The sequence below is a fragment of the Heteronotia binoei genome, chromosome 1 (genome assembly GCF_032191835.1).
Source record: "Heteronotia binoei isolate CCM8104 ecotype False Entrance Well chromosome 1, APGP_CSIRO_Hbin_v1, whole genome shotgun sequence".
NCBI classification, from domain to species: Eukaryota; Metazoa; Chordata; class Lepidosauria; order Squamata; family Gekkonidae; genus Heteronotia; species Heteronotia binoei.
The window spans coordinates 212239227-212265367 of NC_083223.1; positions in this window are offsets into that span (position 1 = coordinate 212239227).

Sequence of the window (26141 nt, forward strand, 5' to 3'; positions counted from 1 at the left end):
GTTTCAGACCAACACAGCTGCAATGCCCACTCAATTATGTTTGCTTTTTATTTAATTATTTAGTAGGCTTATATTTCGCCCTTTCCCATAACGGGCTCAAGGTGGATCACAACATAAACTGAACAACAATAAAAGCCTACAATTTAAATTTAAAAACAATACAATAAAATTAGCAAACCAAGAACAATAAAACAAAATAATTATTGCTATACTTGGTACAGGTAGCATCTAGAAAGAGAACTCTTCCCATGTTGGACTCCCTCAACAGTTACACGGTACAGGTAGATAAAGATGAGATGTTTGAAGATTATAATGATGCACAGTTGACTATTCATTTCACTAACCTTTTTGGTCAGTGAAATGTCTGAAATGAGTCTGACTTCACTCAGTGACAAAACACCATTCGTAGGGGACTTTGATTTTTTCTGTTCTGGAAACTGTCTTACTATATTAGCCTTGAAGCCAATATGGATTTTTAAATAATTTGTTAATTACTTCCATTCCACATTGTGGTTTTTCACCAAAAAAAGAGACCAGTTTGTTATAAGCATTTCTTCTGTCACCAGTCCAAAGAAGCAGAATCCAATACTCCTATTGCAGCTCCTGATGATCAATTTGATTTTACTCCCCACCCCTTTGCTGCCAATCCCCCTACTGGAGCTCAATAATGCGTACTGCTCACCTTGAGGCCAGGTTTCTTTGTATTCTTGCACTCTCCTAATATCAGGAAAGTTTTAAATTAGTAAGGTACTTTTCCACTTGCCTGGAAAGCTTTTTCAGCCAGTATTATGTAGTCCATACTTAGGTAGCTGGATAAAGAAGAGATCCTGTCTGGAGTTATAGCCAGTGTTCCCTCTAAGCTGAGTTAATGTGAGCTAGCTCACAGTTTTTTGGTTTCTGGCTCACACATGTTTGTCTTAGATCAGGAAAGATGGTCCCAGAGCAAACTAATTTAGCCGAATTGCTCACTCACATACCAGTAGCTCATAAAGCAGAATTTTTGCTCACAAGACTCCACAGTTTAGAGGGAGTATTGGTTATAACATGGATGAATCTGAATAGATTACAGCAGTGCAAAGCTTGAAGAGAAATTAGAGTTAAATTATGGCCTCTAGGAAGCCTTATAAAACTAGTAATGGAACAATTGCCCCCTCCAATATTTTGAGCACTGAAGAAAGTGTATTTCTTCCATCCCTCCCTCCGTACAATGCACAGAAGTAGCAGAAGAGGAAGCACAAGTCACTTGAGCTTTCTGAATCAACATTTCTTTAGAATGTCCCACACACCACTTGGAATATTGACTTCTGTGACATTGGCATGTGCATGTGGCAAAACATTCACTTGGCTTCACTTAGCTGACAAGCCTAACATAAATCAAATAAGGAGGTGACCTTTAAAAATCTAGAAAGCAGATAACTGAAATTAGCCTAATGCATTTTGGATGTAAAATTCTTCAATGACAGCTGTTAAAATATCTACATAAATAACAAGTACAATCAAGTTACAACCAACTTATAGTAACACCTCATGGGGTTTTGAAGGCATGAGATGAGCAAAGGTGATTTGCCATTGTCTTCCACCACATATTAACCTTGGTCTTCCTTGGTGGTCTCTCCAAGTGTTAACCATGGCCAACCCTGCTTAGCAGCCTAGTTCTGCTGAGCTTGCGGCATTTAGGCCCAGACTGCTATGTAAATAGTAACAAACAATTAAATTGCTCTGGTACAATCTTCATAGTTAATATTATAGATTAAATTGCTAAATAAAGGTAAAGGTAGTCCCCTGTGCAAGCACCAGTCGTTTTCGACTCTGGAGTGACGTTGCTTTCACAACGTTTTCATGGCAGACTTTTTACGGGGTGGGTTGCCATTGCCTTCCCCAGTCATCTACACTTTCCCCCCAGCAAGTTGGGTACTCATTTTACCGACCTTAGAAGGATGGAAGGCTGAGTCAACCTGGAGCCAGCTACCTGAACCAGCTTTCGCTGGGATCGAACTCAGGTCATGAGCAGAGGGCTCCGACTGCAGTACTGCAGCTTTACCACTCTGCACCACAGGGCTCTTAAATTGTAAAGGTTAAAATAGCTTGAAACTCATGCAGGATTTTTCTCTGCCATATTTGGCTGGATATTTTGAATTCATCTGAACTTTGAAGATTTTTAACCTTTACACAGAAGCACTACTTTAATGATTCAATCTGATTATTCAGAATATTCTCTAAAGGAGAGTTTCAGTGCATTAGGAGGTAACCCTGATCCACTAGAAGTTGTACTTTTTCCGATGATTTCAAAGAGACTGGATGGCAGTCATTGCTGTAAGATGTAACTTCTAGAACTATTATATTTAAACAGTCAGTTTCAGAGGTGGTAAATTGTCTGAAGTGAATGGATGCAACATAAGCATGGTGAAGCTGGATGAGACCAAAAATCAACTGACCACAATCCTTCAGTGGAAAGCAATGTAGACCTTTCAAGTGTTCCCCCCTCCCCCCAGCAATCTTTCCAACCCCAGAAAAGCTCATGCCCAGAGTTCTGGAACCCATAGGAACTAATAGTCACGGGCTTGGAGTGAGAGAAGGGGATGACATTGCTCATGCCTCTCTTCTGGCACCACAGTTTTGCTAACAAAAGAGGAAGAAAGGAGTGATATTGCTCCATTCATACTAAAGCCTCCTGTATTGCATGGCTAATTCCATGCAAGGCCCATAATCCCAGGAATAAAAATTCTCAGGATCTGCAAAGACTGCTGGGAAAGAGAACACAGGCAAGATATGTGAGCCTTCTAGCTGCAGATGAGATCGGGTTCTCAAAATCTCCTTACAATCCCTGGGCCAAAGGAGGCCCGTCTGAAGTCAACTAGGGACAGGGCTTTTTCGATCACAGCCCCTTGCTGGTGGAACCAGCTGCCGGAAGAGGTGAGGGCCCTGCGGAACCTTGGGCAGTTCCGCAGGGCCTGTAAGACAGTCCTCTTCTGGTTGGCATACAACTGACCAGCATCTGAATATTTTAAGGAAAACTGTGGAATAGCACACTGATGAATTGTGTTTATTTTATTGTGTAAATTATTAATGTATTTTAATTCTTAATTTTATTGTTAGAATTTTTATGTTGTGAGCCGCCCTGAGCCCGCTTTGGTGGGGTAGGGCGGGATATAAATCGAATGAAATAAAATAATAAATAAATAATAGATGTTTAATGCTTGCTCTTCAGCAGCAGCCAGCCACATGCATGGTCTGTTATAATGATTAAGTTACATTCCCCCCCCCCCCCCAGGAATAATGTAAGTTATCACTGTTCACAGCCTCTGAGTTTCCATTCTGTGCTGTTTGTGATTTAAGTATAGCCAAATATGCCATTGTGTTGTGTTTGGAAAAAGAAACAAGAAAAGGCTTCCGGCATCGAAAGAGTTAACTGTGGATGGAAAAACAGAATGTCATTACTCACAGTTTGCTTATTCACATTCCACAAGAGATGGAAGGGACTTCATTGTTTCAGTCTTTTATTTGTGACAGATGTTTTGGTTGGGGCTTTAATCATTAAAGAATGGGAAAACTGCATGCAGTTGGATTCAGCAATACCGAAGAATATCATTCATAGGGCTGTATCTAGAAAATTGGAAAGACTATTGGATCACAGAAAGGTTTTCACTGAGGTCTCTTTACATGCAGTCTCTTTAGTCATCCCACACTCCTTGCTAAACTGAGCACTCTTGCGCCATTGGCCATTCTCTCCCATCATCCCTCATAATGTTCATTCCCTCCCTTCTGTAGACTGCATGCATGCCACCCAGATGTCTTTAGGAGTTCACACAAAGTATGATGGTGATGGCAGCATTTCTTCACTGCTTGTCCTGCACCTACTACCCCAAGTTATATTATGGAATATGGAAGTTCCACTTGGATAAGCTAAACAGATATCCTTTTAAAATATGTATACCCTTTTAATGTTGGTCATTTTCTCATCTTGGAATGTCACCCTATTTGCCTAAACAATAAATATGTAGGAGCATTATATCTTAAGCAGGTGTCATATTAAAACAAAAACCTTAGGCTAATGTTCAATGTTTAAACCTATTGGAATCAGGCCTCAAAACTGTTCATAAAGTACCATTGGGTTTTATTTGCATACTATTGGAAGAAAGGAATATTAATAATAATACTTTTTATTTGTATCCCGCCCTCCCCGCACAAGCAGGCTCAGGGCGGCTCACAACGTATAAATGCAATACAATACAATAAAATCATACATAGCAATAAAATCATCATAAATCAATATACAGTTACATTAAAATTAACATTAAGGTGCTAAATAGGTCTTAAGTTCAGTGGGAAGAAAAAGAAAACATACACAGCGACATTATCTTAGCTCGATATGGGCGAAGGCTATTTTGAAGAGGTATGTCTTACAGGCCCTGCGAAATTGGTCTAAACATTGCAGGGCCCGTACCTCCTCCGGGAGTTGATTCCACAGCAGTGGGGCCGCAATGGAAAAGGCCCGATCCCAGGTGGTCTTCAATCTGGCCTCCCTTGGCCCAGGGATATTCAGCTGGTGCTTACCAGCTGACCTCAGTGCTCTCTGGGGCTCATATGGGGAGGGACGGCCCCTCAGGTAGGCAGGCCCTCGGCCATATAGGGCTTTAAAGGTCATGACCAGCACCTTGTAACGAACTCGGTAGACCAATGGCAGCCAGTGCAGTTCGCTCAGCCCTGGCCACATGTGCTCCCATCTTGGGAGCCCCAATAGCAGCCTAGCCGCCGCGTTCTGCACCAGCTGCAACCGCCGAGTTCGGCACAAGGGCAGCCCCATGTAGAGGGCGTAGCAGTAATCCAGTCTCGAGGTGACCATAGCATGAATCACCGTTGCCAGGTCCCGGCGCTCCAGGAAGGGGGCCAACTGCTTTGCCCGCCGAAGATGAAATAACACGGACTTGGCAGTGGCCGCTATCTGTGCCTCCATTGATAATGAAGGCTCCAGAAGAACCCCCAACCTCCTGACCCTGTGGGCCGCTTTCAGCGGCATACCATCAAGAGCTGGCAAGGGAATTTCCCCTCCCGGAGCACCGCGACCCAAGCAAAGGACCTCCGTCTTCGCTGGATTCAACTTCAGCCCACTCAGCCTGAGCCAGCCAGCCACGGCCTGCAATGCAAGGTCCAGGTTTTCTGGGACGCAGTCAGGTCGGCCATCCATTAGTAGATAGAGCTGGGTGTCATCTGCATATTGATGGCACCCAAGCCCAAACCTCCAAGCAATCTGGGCAAGGGGGCGCATGTAGATGTTAAACAACATCGGAGAGAGGACTGCCCCTTGTGGCACTCCACACACTAGTGGGTGCCTCCGGGACAGCTCTCCCCCAATTGCCACCCTTTGTCCCCAACCATCAAGGAAGAAGGAGAGCCACTGTAAGGCCAGCCCCCTAATCCCTGCGTCGGCGAGCCGGCGGGTCAGTAACCGATGGTCGACCGTGTCGAACACAGCCAACAGGTCTAACAGCATCAGCACCGCTACGCTGCCTCGATCCAGATGCTGCTGGAGGTCGACCAGCACTGTCTCCGTCCCATGATCTGGACGAAAGCCGGACTGGCAGGGGTCTAAGGCGGAAGTGTCATCCAAAAAACTCTGTAACTGTAGCGCCACTGCCCTCTCAATAACTTTACCTAAAAATGGTAAGTTCGAGACCGGTCGGTAATTCGCCAATTCGGCCGGGTCTGCTGTACTTTTTTTTAGGAGGGGGCGGACCATAGCCTCTTTCAATGATGTTGGGAATTGCCCTTCCAAGAGGGATCTATTTATGATATCCCGTACAGGATATCTAAGTTCCCTCTGGCAAGATTTAATTAGCCAGGAGGGACATGGGTCAAGATCGCAAGTTGTAGGGTGCACAGTAGAGAGAATTCCGTCGACTTCCCCTAGGCTGAGTGTGTCAAAGTGGTCCAAGGTAAGACCAGAGGACAGGCACGGAGCCTCGGGTTCTTGTACTGCATCTAATGTGGCGGGAAAGTCCTGGCGGAGCGACGAGATTTTATCTGCAAAAAATTTCGCAAAAGCCTCACAGCCTATTTCCAATTCCCTCATATTTGGTCTGCCTTGAGGCAGAGTGGTCAAATTCTCAACTATCTTAAATAATTGTGCTGGGCGCGAATTTGCAGACGCAATCCTAGTCGCAAAGTAGTCTTTCTTTGCGGCTTTGACTGCCATCTCATAAGACTTCATAAATGTTCTGTAGGGTGTTCTCGTCGCTTCGTCACGAGTATGCCGCCACCGCCTCTCTAGTCGTCTGAGTCCCTGTTTCAGCTGGCGCAACTCCGAGGTGTACCACAGAGCCATCCTATTACAGGGGCGCAGAGGACGCCGGGGAGCGATTTCGTTGATGGCCTTAGATAGCCTGTCATGCCAGGCCTCTACCAGGTCATCAAGGGAATCGCTAGGGGGCCAGGGATCCCGCAGAGCCATTTGGAACCGCTCAGGGTCCATCAGGCTCTGCGGGCGAGCCAAAATAGGCTCGCCACCCATACAGGGTCGGGGTGGCGCACTCACACGAGCCTTGAGGGCCAGGTGATCCAACCATGGTACCGCTTCTGCAGCGATATCGTCCACCAGAATCCCGGACGCAAAGATCAGGTCTAATGTGTGGCCGGCCTGATGCGTGGGAGTGGTAACAAATTGGGAGAGTCCCAGTGTCGCCATGGAAGACACTAGGTCCAGCGTCTGATTTGAGGCCATGTCATCCGCATGGACATTGAAGTCACCCAAGACCATAAGCCTTGGGAACTCCAATGCCCACCCTGCCACGGCCCCCATCAGAGCTTGTAAGGCGCTGGCCGGTGCGTTTGGCGGACGGTATACCAGCCAAATCGCCAACCCCTCCCCCACATCCCATGCCAGACCAGTGCATTCCAGACCATCGATTGTTGGGGCCGGGAGAGCCCTGAAGGAGTAACCCTCTTGTATGAATAGCGCCACTCCTCCCCCCCCCGCCCGTTTCTCCGCAATTGGTGAAAGACCGAGTAGCCCGGGGGCGCCATCTGGGAGAGAGCCACCGTCTCTCCATCACGCACCCAGGTCTCGGTCACACAAGCCAGGTCCATATCCTGTTCAAGCAGGAATTCCCTGAGGATCGAGGTCTTATTATTTATGGACCTGGCATTACATAACACCAATGACGGAGACGGGCTTTCCCTTTTAGCCCCACTACCTGCTACCGTCGGGATGGGACGCAGGCAGGAAGGGGGCCGAGCACTGTTTTGTCTCCGCCTCCTTCCCATATAGTTCCGTCTGCTCCCACCGTCGTACCTTCCCCTCCCCATGAGCACTGGGATCCCCAGGCCAGACATCCCCACTTATACCCAGTCCTTCACTAATACCAAGTTGGCTTCCTGCCCAGTTATGTTGCCAGACTTTAGCAACTTTAACCTCCTCACCCTCTTCTGTCTCAATCCCAAAAATTGCCTAATCCTCTATTAATTTAATCCATAGTTATTTAAATTTAAGCCCCAGCCCTAAACTCCTTTAATTGATTAGCTAAAAAACTTTAATTTCGTCAATAGCACATTAATAAATACCCCCTAATTCCAACCCCTCAATTTAATCTGCTAATAAATATATAAATAGATAACTCTTAATGCTAAACAATTAATAATGTCATTAATTAAATAACTAAAAACAACTCCATCTCTTAGTTTTGGCAATATAAATCCTTTATCAATACGGAGTGGGAGTCAAAGCTGCCAATTTGGGTAGTGATCCTACTGTTCTTAAAGTGCTAGTGCTCGCAAGTTTGTGGCTGGAGTTCCTTAAAGTGCTAGTGCTTGCAAGTTTATGGCAAGTCTGTTGTCCAAGGGCCCAATTCACTCCAACAGCTCAGGCGACCCAGGGGAAGTTGAAACCTCCTCTGTGTCCTCCCGAGCAGTCCGAGTTGAGCCCTTGCGAGTCCTGGATGGAGGGGGGTTCTGGTTCCCCTGTCGCTGCCTTGGGATGCAGTATGGTCCCCTGTACCCAGCTCACCAGGTCTCCACGTCCCATTCGCCTCGTACAGGGCCTTCTGGTCGCGAGACAACCAGTTGTCGGCCTCAGTTTCACTCTGGTAGCAGCCGCAGTCACGTCGTCCCCACCACCTCCGTCGGCTCCGTCTGTAGCTTCGTCTGTAGTGCACCAGGAGCTGTGCCTTATCCTTGTTTCTGTCACCATTCATCTTTCGCCACCATGCACGGCGCTCCCCGCTCTCCACAGCCACTCCGCGCACTCCAGCCAGCAGTCCCCCGCTCTCTCTGGCCGTTCCGCGCACTCTAGCCCACGGCCGTGTTTCGTCTCCACGCCGGCCCGATTGGTGGCAACGCCCCAGCTCGTCCCTCGCGCAACAGAGAAGCCGCCGTGGTCTCGGTCTCGGTATTGTTTGCATGGGCTTGATGTTTCTTCCTTGCTAGTCACTCCAAGTACTCCCTCGCTGTTGGTGTATTCACTGTTTCTGTTTATCAATGATTTCTAGTAGTTGTTGTTACTGAAATTGCCGGAGCCCTAGCACCCGGGCTCCGTTCTCGCTGCCATCTTTTTAAAAATATTAAGTGTGTTTCATTCCACTTGGCTGGCAAATTCCATTTCTATAGTCTCATTTTGCTCTCCATTTTGTAGTATATTCTCATTTTCAACTTTGATGAACACTGACCCAAAATCAATGTGGTGGCTTCTGAAGGCTATCTTCCTGACTGCTGGTAGCAGTATTTAGAGTATCTGAAATTCTAAAGAGGCATTAACCTTGTGTATTTGTTAGCTATTTCTATCCCATCGCTGTCTCTTTGAAGGCAATAAATAAATAAAATCCTGAACTTTTCTTCACTGGCTAATAATACTAGTAAGCTTAAAACAGTCATCCCTAGACACTGAGGTGCTCTAGAAATTAGCTAGCTAGTTGCTGTGATCCGCCCTGAGCCCATTTACGGGAAAGAGCGGAATATAAGCCCACAAAATAAATGCATACATATACTATTTTTTAGTTTACATATTCTTGTTTCTATTCAACAAACCAGAAAGTGTAGCTTTGCAAAGGTAAAAATTAGGTGAGTCATGTAAACATTGGTTCATGCACTTTGTATAGAACTGTTGGACTTCTCTGTGTCAAGCCATCCCTTTTGAGTAATGCATGAAGATGGGGTACTATTAGGCTTGTACCTGAAGAAATGGCACAAGAAGGGGAGTGGCCATTTTTTGGCAGTCCTTTGCAGCTGAATATTACCCATTTGCTGTCTCTGTAAGCTAGAAGAAGAGGAGGAAGAGGAGGAGGAAATTGTATTTATACTCTGAGTCTCAGAGCAGTTAACAATCTCCTTTTCCTTCCCCTCCTCACAGCAAACACCCTGTGAGGTAGGTGAGGCTGAAAGAGCACTTTCAAGAAATTGCTCTTGAGAATTCATATGTAAATTTGACTCAGTCAAACTTGGATCGAATAGGGACTTTGGATGCTTATCTCAATGCCAAAAGTAACTGTCTTTCCCTTTCAGGAATTCCATTCAAATTCCTCAATAGAATGAATATGTATCTCTGGCCAGTTTCTACATACCCTCCATGCATTTGACAAAGAGAGCTGTGTTTCTTAAAAGCTTATGCTACTGGACTCTTTACTGTTTTGGAATTATTTTGTCTCTGAAAATTCAGATTCCATCCATTGCTAACAAACACTGGTATACCATAAATTCTGTTGGCTAGAACACTGCAATGCTGCAATGTTCCAATAATGCTGCAGTGCAAGTGTCCTGGCATCCAGCATGGTTGCAGAGCAGACATCAGGGCTGTGAAACGTGATGGCTGATAAGTGAATATTTCAGTGCTAAGTTCAGAATTATTCAGAATTAAACCAAGTTATTTGCTAAAATATCTTTAAATAGCTAGTTTTTCCTGAGTCCAATTGTGAAGTGAGCACTGAGGTCTTGAAACCTGCAGCATTTATTTACTTACTTACTTACTTATTTTGTTTGACTTTTATCCTGCCCTTCCCATGAATGGGCTCGGGGCAGGTTCCCACACTGCATGTTTCCAAAGATGCTTCCGTATTTCCAAAGATGTTATCAGGACGGTTGTGGAATCCTGTTGCTTAGGGAGATTGGAGAAGACTTGTCCCTAGTCCTATTGGCTGGGCTTCCTCCACAACAGCAATGTATAAATTAGGGAGGCCTTCAGGATTTAGACATTACTCTAGTGAGCAAGGAGAATGTTACTACGTCAATAATTTAATTTAATAATTTAATAAATATTTCATATTTTCAGAGTTTCATTATCTGGACCAGGGTCAATGTCAGTGTACCCTCATGTGGGGCAGCTCCCATGGCCCCACTACAGCTAATCACTACAACATGCCATTAACCTACTTTCTCCCATATGAGTGTTTTTACCACCCATGTGTTCAGAGACACACACTGCAGGCAGTGCAGGTAGCTATGAGCATGGGCAGGAGGTTGGCTTGTGCGCAGGGCAAAGAGATTCACAGGAGGTAGTGAAACACATGGAGGAGTGGGTGGGAAGGGGACCCTGGAAACACTCTGCCCAGCCCCCCATCTGGAACTGACCCTGGCCTGGACCAGTGCACATGCAAAATGATTTCATCTGCTGTAGTAGCATGCCCTGAAAATCTGCAGAATACTAAGACTACTCATGTAAGCAATTGAGGGCCAAGTTTAATGCTGTGTCAGTGTAAAGTAGCACAGGTAAGGTCTCCTGTCATGCTACAGATGCATTTAAATCAGGCCTAAGAGTCTACATGTGCAACAGAATAAAGTGGTAGCATGCTGAGGTGGTCAATGAATTATTTCAGGACATGAATGGAAGGGGACATTTTAAATTGCTTCCTGTTTTTTAAAAAATAGAAAATCAGCACAGCAAGCAGAGGTTAGACCCTTCCCCTCACTCAGCTCATTTTCTGATTGTAGAGAGGGGTTTTTTTAGTTAAAAAAAATGTGAAGGAACAATAATAGAATTCTCCATAGGATTGCTTAGTTTAAGACATTCCTTGCAGTGGTTACTGGGAAGTGTGGAGTCTGGAGGAAGGAGGGAGCTCAGTGGGGATGTGAAGTCATTCCACAAATTCTGTTGCTCCTAGACTCTATGATAAGCCATAGGGCCCACCCCCTGTAGCTGCCATTTTCTCTAGGGGAACTGATCTCAGTAGTCTGGAGAGCAGCTGTTCTGGGAGAATTTAGACCTCACCTTGAGATTGGTAATGCTAACTCCGCATCTGCAATCTGAAGTGGTGCAGTCAACACATTTCATTCTCATCATCTCCTTCTTCTGCAAATGTAAAGCATTCTCCATAGTACAATCCTAAGCAGACCTGCACCCTTCTAAGTCCACAGTCAATGGATCGAGGACTGCACTGTCAACCCATTGCACATAAGTGGAAAATTTTACTATAGGTAAGACAGTGTGGCAAAGAGTCAAAGATCCACTCACAAGACCCTTGACACATAGAAAGACACCCAATCTTTGTGAAAAGTTGGGCCTAGAGCTCTTTTTTGGGGGGGGGGGCTGGCTCTGCACTTACTTATGATTATAGATAGGAGGCATGCTTGGACTAAGCCCCATTGTTCATACTTTATATGCACATGCTTTCATTTCAGTTCTTCCATGCCATATCTTGTCCTGAAATACATCTTTTATAACATACAATAAAGAGTGAGAACGAAAATCAGATGCTCTGTGGAATTGCTGCAAGCTTTTGATGGGCTCAGTGCTGGCATTTCATAACTCTGGATTGATTTATTCTTTTGCCTACAGCTTGCATTGGGCCCCAGGGCTCTCTTTATTCCCTGATCTCAGCTGGGATGTTTGGGAAAGCTACTAGTTTGCAATATTGATTCCATATGACAACAGCAAAAGATCTCTTCAGAGTCCACTCACCAGCAGGTCAGCTGGCAAATTTAGTTCTTATCAGAATTTGGCAGGAAGTAATTGGGAAGTTGGGGGCGGGGAGGAATTGAGAAGAGAAAATGCAAAGGATTTGGATTTATAGGAAGGAAAGAAGAGCCAAACCCTGATTAAGCAATAGACAATAGAATGATCCACAAGAAGAACTCAAAGTTGAACTTGTGGATCTTCTAACAAAAATCTGTAATCTTTCATTGAAATCTGCCTCCGTTCCTGAGGACTGGAAAGTAGCAAATGTCACCCCCATCTTTAAAAAGGGTTCCAGAGGAGATCCGGGAAATTACAGGCCAGTCAGTCTGACTTCAATACCGGGAAAGTTGGTAGAAACCATTATCAAGGACAGAATGAGTAGGCACATTGATGAACACGGGTTATTGAGGAAGACTCAGCATTGGTTCTGCAAGGGAAGATCTTGCCTCACTAACCTGTTACATTTCTTTGAGGGGGTGAACAAACATGTGGACAAAGGAGACCCGATAGATGTTGTTTACTTTGACTTCCAGAAAGCTTTTGATAAAGTTCCTCATCAAAGGCTCCTTAGAAAGCTTGAGAGTCATGGAGTAAAAGGACAGGTCCTCTTGTTGATCAAAAACTGGCTGAGTAATAGGAAGCAGAGAGTGAGTATAAAAAAGGCCAACGCCATGCTGGGAATTATTAAGAAGGGAATTGATAACAAATCAACCAGTATCATAATGCCCCTGTATAAATCAATGGTGCGGTCTCATTTGGAGTACTGTGTGCAGTTCTGGTCGCCGCACCTCAAAAAGGATATTATAGCATTGGAGAAAGTCCAGAGAAGGGCAACTAGAATGATTAAAGGGCTGGAGCACTTTCCCTATGAAGAAAGGTTGAAACGCTTGGGACTCTTTAGCTTGGAGAAACGTCGACTGCGGGGTGACATGATAGAGGTTTACAAGATAATGCATGGGATGGAAAAAGTAGAGAAAGAAGTACTTTTCTCCCTTTCTCACAATACAAGAACACGTGGGCATTCGATGAAATTGCTGAGCAGACAGGTTAAAACGGATAAAAGGAAGTACTTCTTCACCCAAAGGGTGATTAACATGTGGAATTCACTGCCACAGGAGGTGGTGGCGGCCACAAGTATAGCCACCTTCAAGAGGGGTTTAGATAAAAATATGGAGCACAGGTCCATCAGTGGCTATTAGCCACAGTGTGTGTGTATATATAAATTTTTTTTGCCACTGTGTGACACAGAGTGTTGGACTTGATGGGCTGTTGGCCTGATCCAACAAGGCTTCTCTTATGTTCTTATCTACTAAAATCAGCAACTGTTCTTTTGTGTGGGGATGCATGTAAGCTATGATTTAAATTCCCTTTCCTGTGTGGGGATGCATGTAAACTGTGATTTAAATTCCCTTTCCTAAGCAGCATTGGGGCAAAGCAAATGTCCATATGATGCAGAAATTTTCAGTTAGAGCAGCGGCCTTTTTTAAAACTAGGGTACAACATTTTAGGCTGCAAATGAGAAGCAGCATGTTTGAACAGTGGTCTCTGTCTCCCTTCTCTCCCCTGTATAAAAGACAAACAGTCTTCCAGGCAGGCAATTTAGAGGGCCAGATTTTCTTAGCTTCATGTGCAGTTCCTCTGTCCTGTTAAGATATGCATAGGAGGGGAAATAATACATGGCAGCATTCAAACATACATTCAAACCACCCTCTCACATCCCTTCTGTTATGGGAATGAGCTGTACTTCAGTGGTAGAGCACACGTGTTTTCATGCAAAAGGTCCCACAGGTTCAAATCCCGGCATCTTTGTTTACAAGGATCAGGTAGTATGTGACGTGAAAGACCTTTCTCTGCCAGAGACCCTGGACAACAGCTTCCAGTTAGAGAAGGCAATATTGGACCAGAGGTCTGATCAGATAGCTTCAGTTTGATATACGTACTCTGTAAGGGTTCAATTCAGCAACAGCTATGTAATACAACTGGTTTTGTATTTTGACCAGGTTATGCTTTTGCTGTACCGCTTCTAGGCTTCCCAATCCCCAGGTCCCAGCGGGGGATCCCCCGTTTTTACAGGCTTCTCCCCGTCCCCAGCCAGCTGGCCAGCGGGGGAAGCCCCACCCCCACAGTCATCATGTAGTTGTAGAGCTCCTGCAGGTTTAGAAACCTGCAAACTGATCCGTTTGTAAAATGCATGCCTTTAAGGCTGAGCAGGAAACAGGAAGGGCTTCATGGGAAAGGGTCAGTAACAGTTTCGATGGAGAACGGCCCCTCCCTTTCTTTTGCTTTCGTTTTCACAGCAAGTAAAGTTCTGCAGGAACAAGATCTAGTAAGTATTTGTGTGTGTGAGAGAGGGAGGGGGCAGGGGATTCCCTGGTTTGGAGGCCCTCTTCCCCCCCCCCCCGCTTTAGAAAGCATTGGGGGGGGAGGGAAATGTCTACTGGGCACTCTATTATTCCCTATGGAGAATGATTCTCATAGGGAATAATGGGGAATTGATCTGCGGGTATTGGAAGCTCTGGGGGGGCTATTTTTTGAGGTAGAGGCACCACATTTTTAGTATAGCATCTAGTGCCTCCCCCCAAAATACCTCCCAAATTTCAAAACAATTGGACTAGAGGGTCCAATTCTATGAGCCCCAAAAGACGGTGCCCCTATCCTTCATTATTTCCTATGGAAGAAAGGCATTTAAAAAGGTGTGCTGTCCCTTTAAATGTGATGGCCAGAACTCCCTTGGAGTTCAATTATGCTTGTCACACCCTTGTTCCTGGCTCCACCTCCAATGTCTCCTGGCTCCACCCCCAAAGTCTTCTGGCTCCACCCCCAAAGTCCCCAGATTTTTCCTGAATTGGACTTGGCAACCCTAACCGCTTCAGACTGTAAGGGGGAAGGGGGGTGGACAGGACAGGGGAAGCCTACAGACCATTCACATGCACCCACTGTCCCTACCCAGCTGAATGTGAAACTAGCACAGTCCCCCCCCCTCCATGTTAATTATATGCCTCCAGGGTTTTTTTGCCCAGAGAGGAATCTTCAAATGTACAACTCAAAGCAGCGAGGTCCATGCAAAGCTTTTACCATCTGATTCTGCTACCATCTCAGAATGAGATGGAGTATTCTGCTGCTTCTTACTTTTCAATGGTGCTGCAAGCAATCTCCGTGGCTGCTTCCTTGTTGTTGTTTGGGTCCACCCATACTCTCTAACAGGAGTGGCTTTTTCCTACCACCATCATGCATATGTGTACCTTCCAGTATTTCCTCCACTGACACACACTATCCAAAACCCGTTTATCTACTTTTTGGGGGGTGGGAAATAGCAGACAAAGTGTTTGCACACCAGTGTAGATGGGAAGGCATAGATTTTTCAGGCCCCACCTCCACTGGCACCATTTCCCCTGCTTGGGACCCCAGACAGCCACCTTTTCCCACCAGCACTGGAGGGCTTAAGGGGTGCTTTTTTAAAAAAAATTAAAAAATCAGAAACTTTAGTGTTGTTATATATGCTAGAGCAATATTTAAATTACCATTTTTAAAGCCTTGATGAAGTACAAGACAGAACAGAGGCTTGCGAAGGGTGAGGGAGGAGTGAGGCAACAAAGGTACAAGGAAAACTGTTGTGTGGGTGCTCTGGTGCTGCTGTGAATGCCCCTGCATTTGCAGCAGCAATGAGAGCCACACAGAGAACTGTCACTGTACATACGTACCCCACATTACTTTTCCAACCACTGAGATCACCTTTGGAGGCCCTACTTTAGGTACCCCTGCCTCCTGAGAATTAGGCAGGTGGCAACTTGGGAGAGGGTCTTCATAATTATAGCACCAAAACTATGGAACTTTCCCCCAGGAAAAGTCATCTATTCCCTTCTATTGCAATTTTCTGCCGGAAGGTCAACACTATTTTATTTGGTTTGGTGTTCCCTTAGTGATCCCTCTTTCCTGCCCAATGTTTTAACTGTTTTACATGTTTTATTATGTTAGATTTATATCCTGCCCATTCTACAAAGACTCAAGGTGGCTAACAACATAAACAATATTCAAACAGTAAAAAAGTAAAACAATCAGATAAAATCACAATGGTGCTACTTCATCTATTCAGGCAGGATCATATAATATTTTCCTTTCTCCTGAGCATTCAGATCCTACTAATGTGAGATAGATCCAGGTGAGGTGGCAGCCCTCTCCCATTTAGATGTCATATGCAATCTGAAACAATTCAGTCTTACAGGCCCTGCGGGACTGCAATAAATCCCGCAGGACCCTGATGGCTTCTGGGAGGGTGTTCCAGGTTATTGGGGCTTCCACCGAGAAGGCTCTTGCTCTGGTGGAATTTAGCCTAGCCTCTTTTAGTCCAGGAACAACCAAAATTTTTGAGAACTTGATCGAAGTGCTCTTTGGGGAACATGTGGGGTAAGGCAGTCCTACAGATAGATAGGTCCTAGGCCATATAGGGCTTTGAAGGTTAATAGTTATCTTTATGCCTTTGTATGTTTTTAGTTGTGTTTTTATATGTTTTAATTATTTGTGATTGTTTTATGGTTGGTTTCAAAATTTGATTTCACTATTCATCTTGTTAGCTGCCTTGTTGGCCCTTGTGAGGGCAGAAAGATGGGATATAAAAATGAAGAAATAAATGCAGCAGCAGCAACATCAGTACTTAGGAGAACACCAATCCTGCTTCTGAAAGAAGGAGCATTTTCTCTGTCAGACCCTGCTGGAAAGAAATTCTCCAGCTGTAGCAGTTAACCCCCTTCCATGCCTACTGGGTTGCTTTAATGCTTATCAGAAGCTTTAATTGGTTGCTGGTGGCTGTTGAACTCTGGTGCTTGACCCAAATGCTTTATCATGTGGAACCAAAATGAATGTGCTAGAGCTGCGAGACATGGGCTGCTAATTTGAGCATGCCAGTCTTTTGCAATCCCATCATTAATTTCCTTCACTCCTTGAATTAGTTAGATAAGCCCTAGCCTCATTTAATAGACAAGGACAGGCTTGATCCAGCAAAATTTAATCCCATCTAAGACCAACTGAAAATAATTTCATTCAAAGGAGGAATCAAAGAATGGTGTTCAATTTGAGGAGGTGGCTAATATGAAAAAAAAATTATAGTCCATTGACATAATAGATACACTGGACCTAATGCAGCAGAATGTAGTTAACTGCATTACAGGCAGTGTTTTTGCTTCTATCTTGCCTCATACACTGCAGTAGGTTTTAGGAGTTTCCACACAACATCATCATCAGGTTCTTCCTTTCCAGATCTGCTCTGCAGTTTCCCAAACCTACACTGATATGATCTTTCATAAAAGTATTCAACAGTAGGTTTAGGGAAAGTGTAGAAGACAAGGTGTGGATTTTTTCAACTTCCAGCCTAAATCCAGCTCCATAGCTGGTGCCATTTATCCTCTCAACTGCCATCTTCTTACACCACCAGTGGGCTTTGTGCCAGTTCAAACATTGCAGTGATATGCAAACGACCATTACAAATACTAGCAACAAGCCTGCCAAAAATAGGGTGGCAGGTGCAAGGAGAGAGAATGGGCAATTGTCCCATCTGGCGGCTCCATTGCCACTTTGAATGACTTGGCATGTGCAGTGTTAGGGACATCAAAATGGGGAATCACCCCTGCGAGGAAACAGTCTAAAACTAGAAGGAACAGACTTTGCCCAGTTCTGTGTATTAACAGAGAAGTTTCTGAAGGTAGCCCATTTATTATGACCTGACTTCCTGGTATCGCAACAACTGATCAGAAGAATTCATTCACTTTTAGCCAGGTTTGTACTGCAGGAATCGGCTCCATTTTTTTCATAAATGTAATCATCTGCCAAAAGCTGCAGATGCTGAGACTAAGAAAAAAATGCCAGCAATTCTGTTTTCCTATAAATTAAGTGTAACAGTTTCTGATGAAAGACCTTATCTTGAATGTTCCCCACAATACTGTTTTTAAATGTCCCTAAATTACAACATGCATATTTCCTTTCAATTTAATCTTGAACATATCCAAGGACTGGACCCTTAAATCTTGCTCAGAACCCTAACCCTTTAACCTGTCTTCCTTCCCACCAGAAAAAAACAGAAATGGCAACATTTCAGACAGAGGAAGAACTCTTACAAAAACAATTCTACAGAAAGATCAACCATACAGCATCCTGGGAAAGACTTCCCCATTTTTATGACAGCTCAAGCTGGCTGTCATCAAAGCCTCCTTTCAAACACAAAAAGCGCTTCCTTTTTCAATAAAACCCCATGCAAGTATTTGCTTTCTTCCTCTTTGTCTCAGCTGGAAGATTGATAGTCATCCTCTTGATCCTTCTCTCTCAGGAAGTGGATTGCAAACTGTTTGGGGATTACATGGTAACTCATATACAGCTGTTATTTGTGGGACCTTTAAAGCTCAAAGGCAAATCGCCTGTTGCTTTTTACTCTGCCATGACCTTAAAAATCAGTGGTTCACCAGCCCTGGAACAGTGTGTCTTTATGCACAGGGAGAGTGAACAGCACAAGACTTCCAGGGTCCCTCATTTAAAACGTGCAAGCTTAAAGAATTGGGTCACATCTGACTGCTACCATCTGGCCCACTTTTCCCAAAGATTACCCTGTAATGCATTTCACATGTGCTTTCGGAACAAGATCTCATGCTGCCAAAAAGGAAAATATTTTGCAGCTGAGCATGGCCTGAAAGCCCAAAATCTTTCAAATGCAATAACCAAAAGAGATTTTCTTGCAATACCAAAGCACAGCACCAGCATTCTAAATTAATCCTTTTCCCCAGTGATTTCGCATTTATTTTTATCTGTGCCTGAAAAACACATCAGTGATTTTTTTAAAAAAAATCCATTTTAGTTTAGTAAAATATGTTAATATATGGTGTACCTCATAGGGTTGCCAGGTCTGTGTTGGAAAATGCCTGGAGATTTTGGGGGTGGATCCAGGAAAGGGCAGGGTTTAAAGAGGGGAGGGGCCTCAGCATGGTACAATGCCATAGAGTCACCCTTCAAAGCAGCCATTTTCTCCAGGAAACCTGATCTCTGCCAGCTGGAGATCAGTTGTAAAAGTCAGCAGGAAATCTCCAGGCCCCAACTGGAGGCTGGCACCCTATTTCAGAAATCATGAAACCAATCTGTTTGTTTGCTATGGAAACAAGCCATAAAGCTGTTGGCCTACAGTTTTCCTCTCCCTGTTCATATGCTTTGTGAAGAATGAGAGCTTTCTGGTTTAGAAAGTCTTCAATTTAACTGTTGTGCTGTACAATTGTTGTGCTATACAATTTGGGTACTTTAACGAATGGCAGGGTGTTTTTTTCTTGCCTGTACCCTGGAATTCTAAGACTTGGTTTAATACTGAATTGTAGCCAAGAAATCAGCCATGTGCTAAAGCACCCAGTTTGACATGACATAAGTTGCCTATGAATTTCAGACCTTATGACAGGAAATCTTCATTCTCAATGCTGTACACAAGAGGAGCTGGGAAGAAAGAAGGAACACTCAAGCCTGAGAATTTGCTCTTGCCCTTATTACAAAACACAATGCAATTTATTTGTGACATCTGAATGCAACCACAGAGATTAATCAGCAAGAATTAATCAGTGGACCAAAACTAGTTTTATTGAAACAATCTGAATGTATTAGCAAACATTCATTTACCACACTCATGTGGTTCCTTCATTCAGATATTACCATAGTGGTATAGGTTTTCTAGGTGACTCATCTGTAAAGTACCAGACTTGGAGACGAGCGTAGGGCAACATAGTTTATTCCTGGTACAGTACAAGATGGAAGAGAGAGAGCACGCGGGCCGGATCCCGCATATATACAGTAGCCGGACTATTCTTCCTGCTGGCCGGTCCAATGCCGACCAGCCGTATTTCCCGCCACAAGCTGTGATTGGCGGATCGTGGTGCCCAGCGCGGAGGCACCTGGATGTTTCTCAGTTACCTCCGCGGCTGGGGTGGACTGATGTCATTCTGCTGTCGTGGCCATTATGAACTGGCTGCGTTCTGCGAACGCCGTACACTACACTCCTCCCCCCTTAGTTAGTGACATAGTCCTGTAGGTAGGCGGGAGGTCGGCGCTCCCGTGTTGAACGCCTAGGAGTTGCTTGTGGTGCCGGGGCTACTTCCGCATCTGGGTTTTCCCCCGGGGGTTGAGCGTTGGTGGGTTGTGGGTCGGGGTCCGAGGGTTGGTTCGCCTCTGCCGGTGTGTGTGGCTGTGGTGCCGGTGTCGTTGGGTCCCCCTCGGACCCTACCTCCCTCGTTTCCGTGGGTATCTCTGGGAGAGTCCGGCGGCGTAACTGGTCGATGTGCCGGTGTAGGATCTGGCCCCCCTCGGTGGATACCTCGTAGTGGCGGGAACCCACGACCCATAGTACCCGCCCGGCTACCCACTCTGGGCCTGAAGCGTAGTTCCGGGCGAACACTGGGTCCCCCGCGAAGAACCCCCTAGCCGCGTCTCTGACCTCCGGGGACCCTCGCACGTCGGGGGCTCTGTCGGGGTTTAGCCGATCTAACCTTGTGGTGAGCTTGCGTCCCATGAGAAGCTCGGCTGGGCTGACCCCGGTGACTGGGTTTGGAATGACCCGGTTGTCGAAGAGGAACGCGGCTAGCCGGTGGTCCCAATCGCCTTGCACTATTCTGCCCAGGGCCTCTTTTGTTGTTCGGACCATCCGCTCTGCCTGGCCGTTGGTGGCCGGGTGGAAGGGCGCTGACCGGATGTGTCTAATGAGGTACCTCTGGAGGAACGCCTGGAAGTCCCCCGATGTGAACGCTGCCCCGTTGTCCGAGACTATGGTGTCCGGAATACCGTGGGTGCACAGGACCCTGCGTAAAGCTCTAATGGCTGCTGCTGACGAGGTAGACCCTACGGGGATGACCTCTAACCATTTTGTGTATGCATCTACAATGATTAGGAAGATCTGTCCCTGGAACGGCCCGGCAAAATCAATGTGGAGCCGGGACCACGGTTTCCTTGTGGTCTCCCACCGTGTAGCTGGGGCGCTGGGTGGGTCCGGCCGCGACTCCTGGCATGTGCTGCATCTCCGGACCCAGTTCTCTATCTCCCCGTCCATCCCCGGCCACCATACGTAGCTCCTGGCCAGGGCCTTCATTCTCACTATGCCTGGGTGTGTTTCGTGGAGTGATTCCAAGACCCGTTTCTGTAGAGGGGGGGGGGACCACTACCCTGCTCCCCCATAGTAGGCACCCTTTGTGGGCTGCGAGTTCCTCCCTTCGCATTTTATAGGGTTTGAACTCTTCCCCCATGTTCCCCTCTGGCCACCCCCTCACCACCCAGTCGAGCACCCTTGCTAGGGTTTTGTTTTTTCCGGTGGCTCTAGCCACCTCTGCCACGTGGAGGGGCTGCTCCGGGAGTGACTCGATCGACATAACCTGGTGTGCTGGGGCTGGATCGGGGCCTGTGTCAGGGAGCGGCAGCCGGCTGAGAGCGTCCGCGTGACCCATTGCCTTGCCCGCCCTGTGTACCAGCGTGTAGGTGTACGAGTTGAGGAATTGATTCCACCTCAACACCCTCTGGGACAGGATTTGGGGAGTTTGGCGGTCAGGGGCCAACAGACCCAAAAGCGGCTTATGGTCCGTCGCTATTGTGAACCGGCGCCCGTACAGATAATCGTTGAATTTATGGACCCCCGCTACTATGGCCAGGGCCTCCTTGTCGATTTGTGCATAGTTCCGTTCTGCCGAAGTCAGGGTGCGTGAGTAGTATGCGACCGGGACCTCCCGGCCATCCGGTAACTGGTGTCCCAGGACAGCGCCCACCCCGTACGGCGATGCATCGCATGCCAGGATGACCGGGAGGCGCTCGTCGAAGTGGTGCAGCACCGCGTTGGAGACCAGGACGTCCTTAACTGCCTGGAAGGCGGCGGCTTGCTTCTTCCCCCACACCCATGGAGCTTTTTTGTCCAGCAATCGGTGTAGGGGTTCGGCAAGGGCCGCCTTGTGGGGTATGAACGTGTGGTAGAAATTGAGGACCCCCAAGAAGCTCTGTAGCTCCGCTTTACACGTGGGGGCAGGGGCTTGAACAATGGCCCGAGTCTTTTCCTCGGTCGGGTGGATTCCCTCCGCGTCTACTGCGAATCCCAGGAACTCCACCCGTGGCACCCCCAGCATGCACTTCTCCCTTTTAACTTTTAGTCCAGCGGCTTGAAAACGGCGGAGCACCTCTCGCAGGCGGTTGCGGAATTCTTCAGGGTCCGGGGCGGCGATTAAAACATCGTCGAAAAACGGCTGGACTCCGGGGATCCCTTTAAGGAGGGCATCCATTATACTCTGGAAGATCCCCGGAGCCACGCTGACCCCAAACTGCAACCGGTTAACCCTGAACGCCCCCCTGTGGGTAACTATCGTCTGTGCCTCGGCCGTTTTTGCATCCACCGGGAGCTGCTGGTAGGCTTGTGCCAGGTCCAGCTTCCCAAAAATCTTTGACCCCACCAGGGCTGCCAGGATGTGGCTGACTACTGGCACTGGGTATGGGTTGTCTTGGAGCGCTTTGTTAATTGTGCACTTGTAATCTGCACATATCCGCACGTCCCCATTTGGTTTGACCGGGGTCACTATGGGGGTCTCCCACATGGCGTAATCTACTGGCTCCAGGACCCCTTGGGCTACTAGGCGGTCCAACTCTGCCTCGATCTTGGGCTTCAAGGCGAAGGGGACCCTCCTTGCCTTGAGCCGGATCGGTCTGACCGTCGGGTCGAGCGGTAGGGAGATGGCCGGGCCCTTGTAACTACCCAGCGACCCATCAAATACGTCGGGGAACTCTCCGCATACCTCCCCGAACCCTCCTGCTGTGGCGCCACCTCTATTCGGATTCCCAAGGGGCCAAACCATGCAAGACCCAACAGGGTGGTAAGCGGCCGCTTGACCACCAGGATGTCTAGGGGGCCTCTGAAGGACCCCCGCTCCACCTGTACCCGTGCCCACCCCGCTATTTGGACCGGGTTTTGCTGGAAGTCCCGCAATATGAAATTTGCTGGTCGCAGCTGCAGCCCTGGCCGGGGCGTAGCCTTCTCAGGGTCTCCTCCGCAATTATGGAGATGGAGGAGCCCGAGTCCACTTCCATGGTGCAGGGGGCCCCGTCTATGAGGACCGCCATCGTTAACTTGTTGGGGGTGGTCAGGGGCAAATTCAGTACCTGAAGTGAGGTGGAGGCCGTGGAGTGGGACTCTGCGGCCTCGTGGTGTGCGGTCGGTCGCGGGCGGTTGGGCTTGGTTCGGCAAGCCCGCGCTATGTGGCCGGTCTTCCCGCAGCTCCTGCAGTCCCAGGTCTGGTACTGGCAGTCCCGCCGATCGTGGGGGTCGCCGCAGCTGGCGCATTTAGCCCTTTCGCTGGTGCGCTGACTCGGCCGTTCGTGGGCTCGGGGGCGCTGTGGAGCTCGGGCGGCGGGTCCTGCGGCGCGGCGCGTCTGGAAGGCTTCTCCCTCGTCCTGGTGCTCGGGGTCCAGCTCCTCATGGTGGGCGGTCTCGGTCTTGGCCCGGGGAAACGTCCTGGCGGCCCTCTCCCACGCTACCGCCTTGCTGAAGTTGCCCTGGAGGGTGAGCTCTTCTTTGGCGAAGAGCTTCTGCTGGAGCCTTTCGTCGCGGAGGCCCCACGTGAATCGGTCGGCCAGGGTTTCCTCCAGCTGGGGAAAGTTGCAGTTCCCGGCGAGTTTGCGGAGGGCCGCCAAGTAGTCCGCGGCTGATTCTCCAGCGGTCTGGTCCCTTTTGTGGAACAGGAATCTGCGAGCCACCCGTGAGGGCTGCGGCAAGAAGTGGCCCGTGAGGAGCCTGATGATCTCCTCGTAGGATTTCTCCGCCAGGCGGGCGGGCGCCGAGAGACCCTTAGCGATCTCGAACGTGGCTGGCCCGCAGACGCTCAGGAGAACATCCCTCTTTGCTCCGGCATCGGTGACCTTGTTGGCCCGGAGGTAGAACTCGACCCGTTCCGAGTAGGACTCCCAGCCCTCTGGATTTGCAGGGTCGAAGGTCTCGAGGTAGCCGGTGATTCCGCCCTGGTTGGCCATGGTGGCGGTTGTGACCGGTCGTTCGTTGCCCAAGATCTCCGTCGTAGCCGACGTGGCTAGTATCCCATCCTCGTCGCCACTGTAAAGTACCAGACTTGGAGACGAGCGTAGGGCAACATAGTTTATTCCTGGTACAGTACAAGATGGAAGAGAGAGAGCACGCGGGCCGGATCCCGCATATATACAGTAGCCGGACTATTCTTCCTGCTGGCCGGTCCAATGCCGACCAGCCGTATTTCCCGCCACAAGCTGTGATTGGCGGATCGTGGCACCCAGCGCGGAGGCACCTGGATGTTTCTCAGTTACCTCCGCGGCTGGGGTGGACTGATGTCATTCTGCTGTCGTGGCCATTATGAACTGGCTGCGTTCTGCGAACGCCGTACACTACATCATCTTCCCTTGAGACTTTTCCATTTGGCTTTAGACCATGTTATGGAATAAGGATAGCACTGGTTGCACGGGTGGATGTTCTCTGTAGATTGATGAAAGGAATGTTTCCTTTTAAATTTTAAACACAGTTGACCATATAGTGCTGTTAAAAGGTGCATAATACAGTAGAGGTTGCAGGAGAGTGCTTTCCTCATGTACGTCCTTTCTGACAAGCCTGGGTTCAGAAGGTTATTGTTAGACTGGAATTTATAGCTTGGAACTTACCCTGCAGGTCTCATGGGGTTCTGTCCTATTATTGCCCAAGCTGGTAAAAACTTGCATAAGGCCACTGGATGATACCATCTGATGTGTTGGAACTGTATGTTCTCAACATGATGAGTTCACCTAGCTCTATCAACAAGCCTCCAGAAGCTGCTATCTCTGCCTTGAGCTGGTGCCTAGATTCTCCAGTGAAATGGCTGATGGAGAACAAGTTGAAATGAACTCTAAATAAGACTGATGTGATGCTGGTTGGTAAGGATGATATTGAAGGGACCTGTGCTTCCTGCTGAGAGGTTTTTGTTTTGTTGTGTTTTGTTTTGACAGTTAAGAGCTTTGGAGTCCTACTGGACCTAGTGTTCCTCTTGGAGAACTAACTACTACAATGTTAGGAAAAATGCTTTTTCTTGAACTATATCTAGGAAGGAGGGTTCTCTTCAGCCAATCTAGCCAGACTGTTCCATGCCACAGTAAACTCAAAAGTAGACTATCAATCAATCAATCAATCATTTTATTTATATCCCGCCCTCCCCACCGAAGCAGGCTCAGGGCGGCTAACAACATCAAATCAAATACAGTAAATTATACAATAAATATTTAAAAGCAATAGCTAGTTTAACAGTTTAATTAAGATTCTAAAATTACTAAAATTAACATTCTGGTGCTATTTCAACAGATGGTGAAAGTCACTTAGGCAAGTCCCTCTATCTTTTTAATTGGTGAAGGCCATCCCAAAGAGGATGGTCTTGCAGGCCCTGCGAAACTGTTCAAAGTCCCGCAGGGCCCGCACTTCTTCCGGGAGCTGGTTCCATAGGTGTGGAGCTACAATAGAGAAGGCCCGCATGCGAGTGCTCTGTAGTTTTGCCTCCTTCGGCCCGGGGATGGTCAGTTGGTTCTTCCCTGCTGACCTCAGTGCTCTTTGGGGTTCATATGGGGAAAGACGGTCCCTCAGGTAGGCAGGTCCTCAGCCATATAGGGCTTTAAAGGTAATAACCAGCACTTTGTAATGAATCCGGTATGTAACTGGCAACCAGTGCAGTCCGCGCAGCCCTGCTGTATGTGCTCCCATTTGGGGAGCCCCAATAACAGCCTAGCCGCCACGTTCTGCACCAGCTGCAGCTTACGGGTTCGGCACAGAGGCAGCCCCATGTAGAGGGCATTACAGTAATCCAATCTCGAGGTGACCGTTGCATGAATCACTGTTGCTAGGTCCTGATGCTCTAGGAAGGGGGCCAACTGCCTTGCCCGCCTTAGGTGAAAGAAGGCTGACTTAGAAGTGGCTGCTATCTGGGCCTCCATTGATAGTGAAGGCTCCAGTAGAACTCCCAAGCTCCTGACCCGGTGCGTCGCTTTCAGCGGCACCCCGTCAAAAACCGGGAGAGATATTTCCCTCCCCAAAGCGCCCTGACCCACGCAAAGGACTTCTGTCTTCGCTGGATTCAGCTTCAACCCACTCAGCCTTACCCAAGTTGCCACGGCCTGCAGTGCCAGGTCCAAATTCCCTGGGACGCAGTCAGGCCTGCCATCCATTAGTAGGTAGAGCTGGGTGTCATCTGCATATTGGTGACACCCAAGCCCATGCCTCCGGGCAATCTGGGCAAGGGGGCGCATA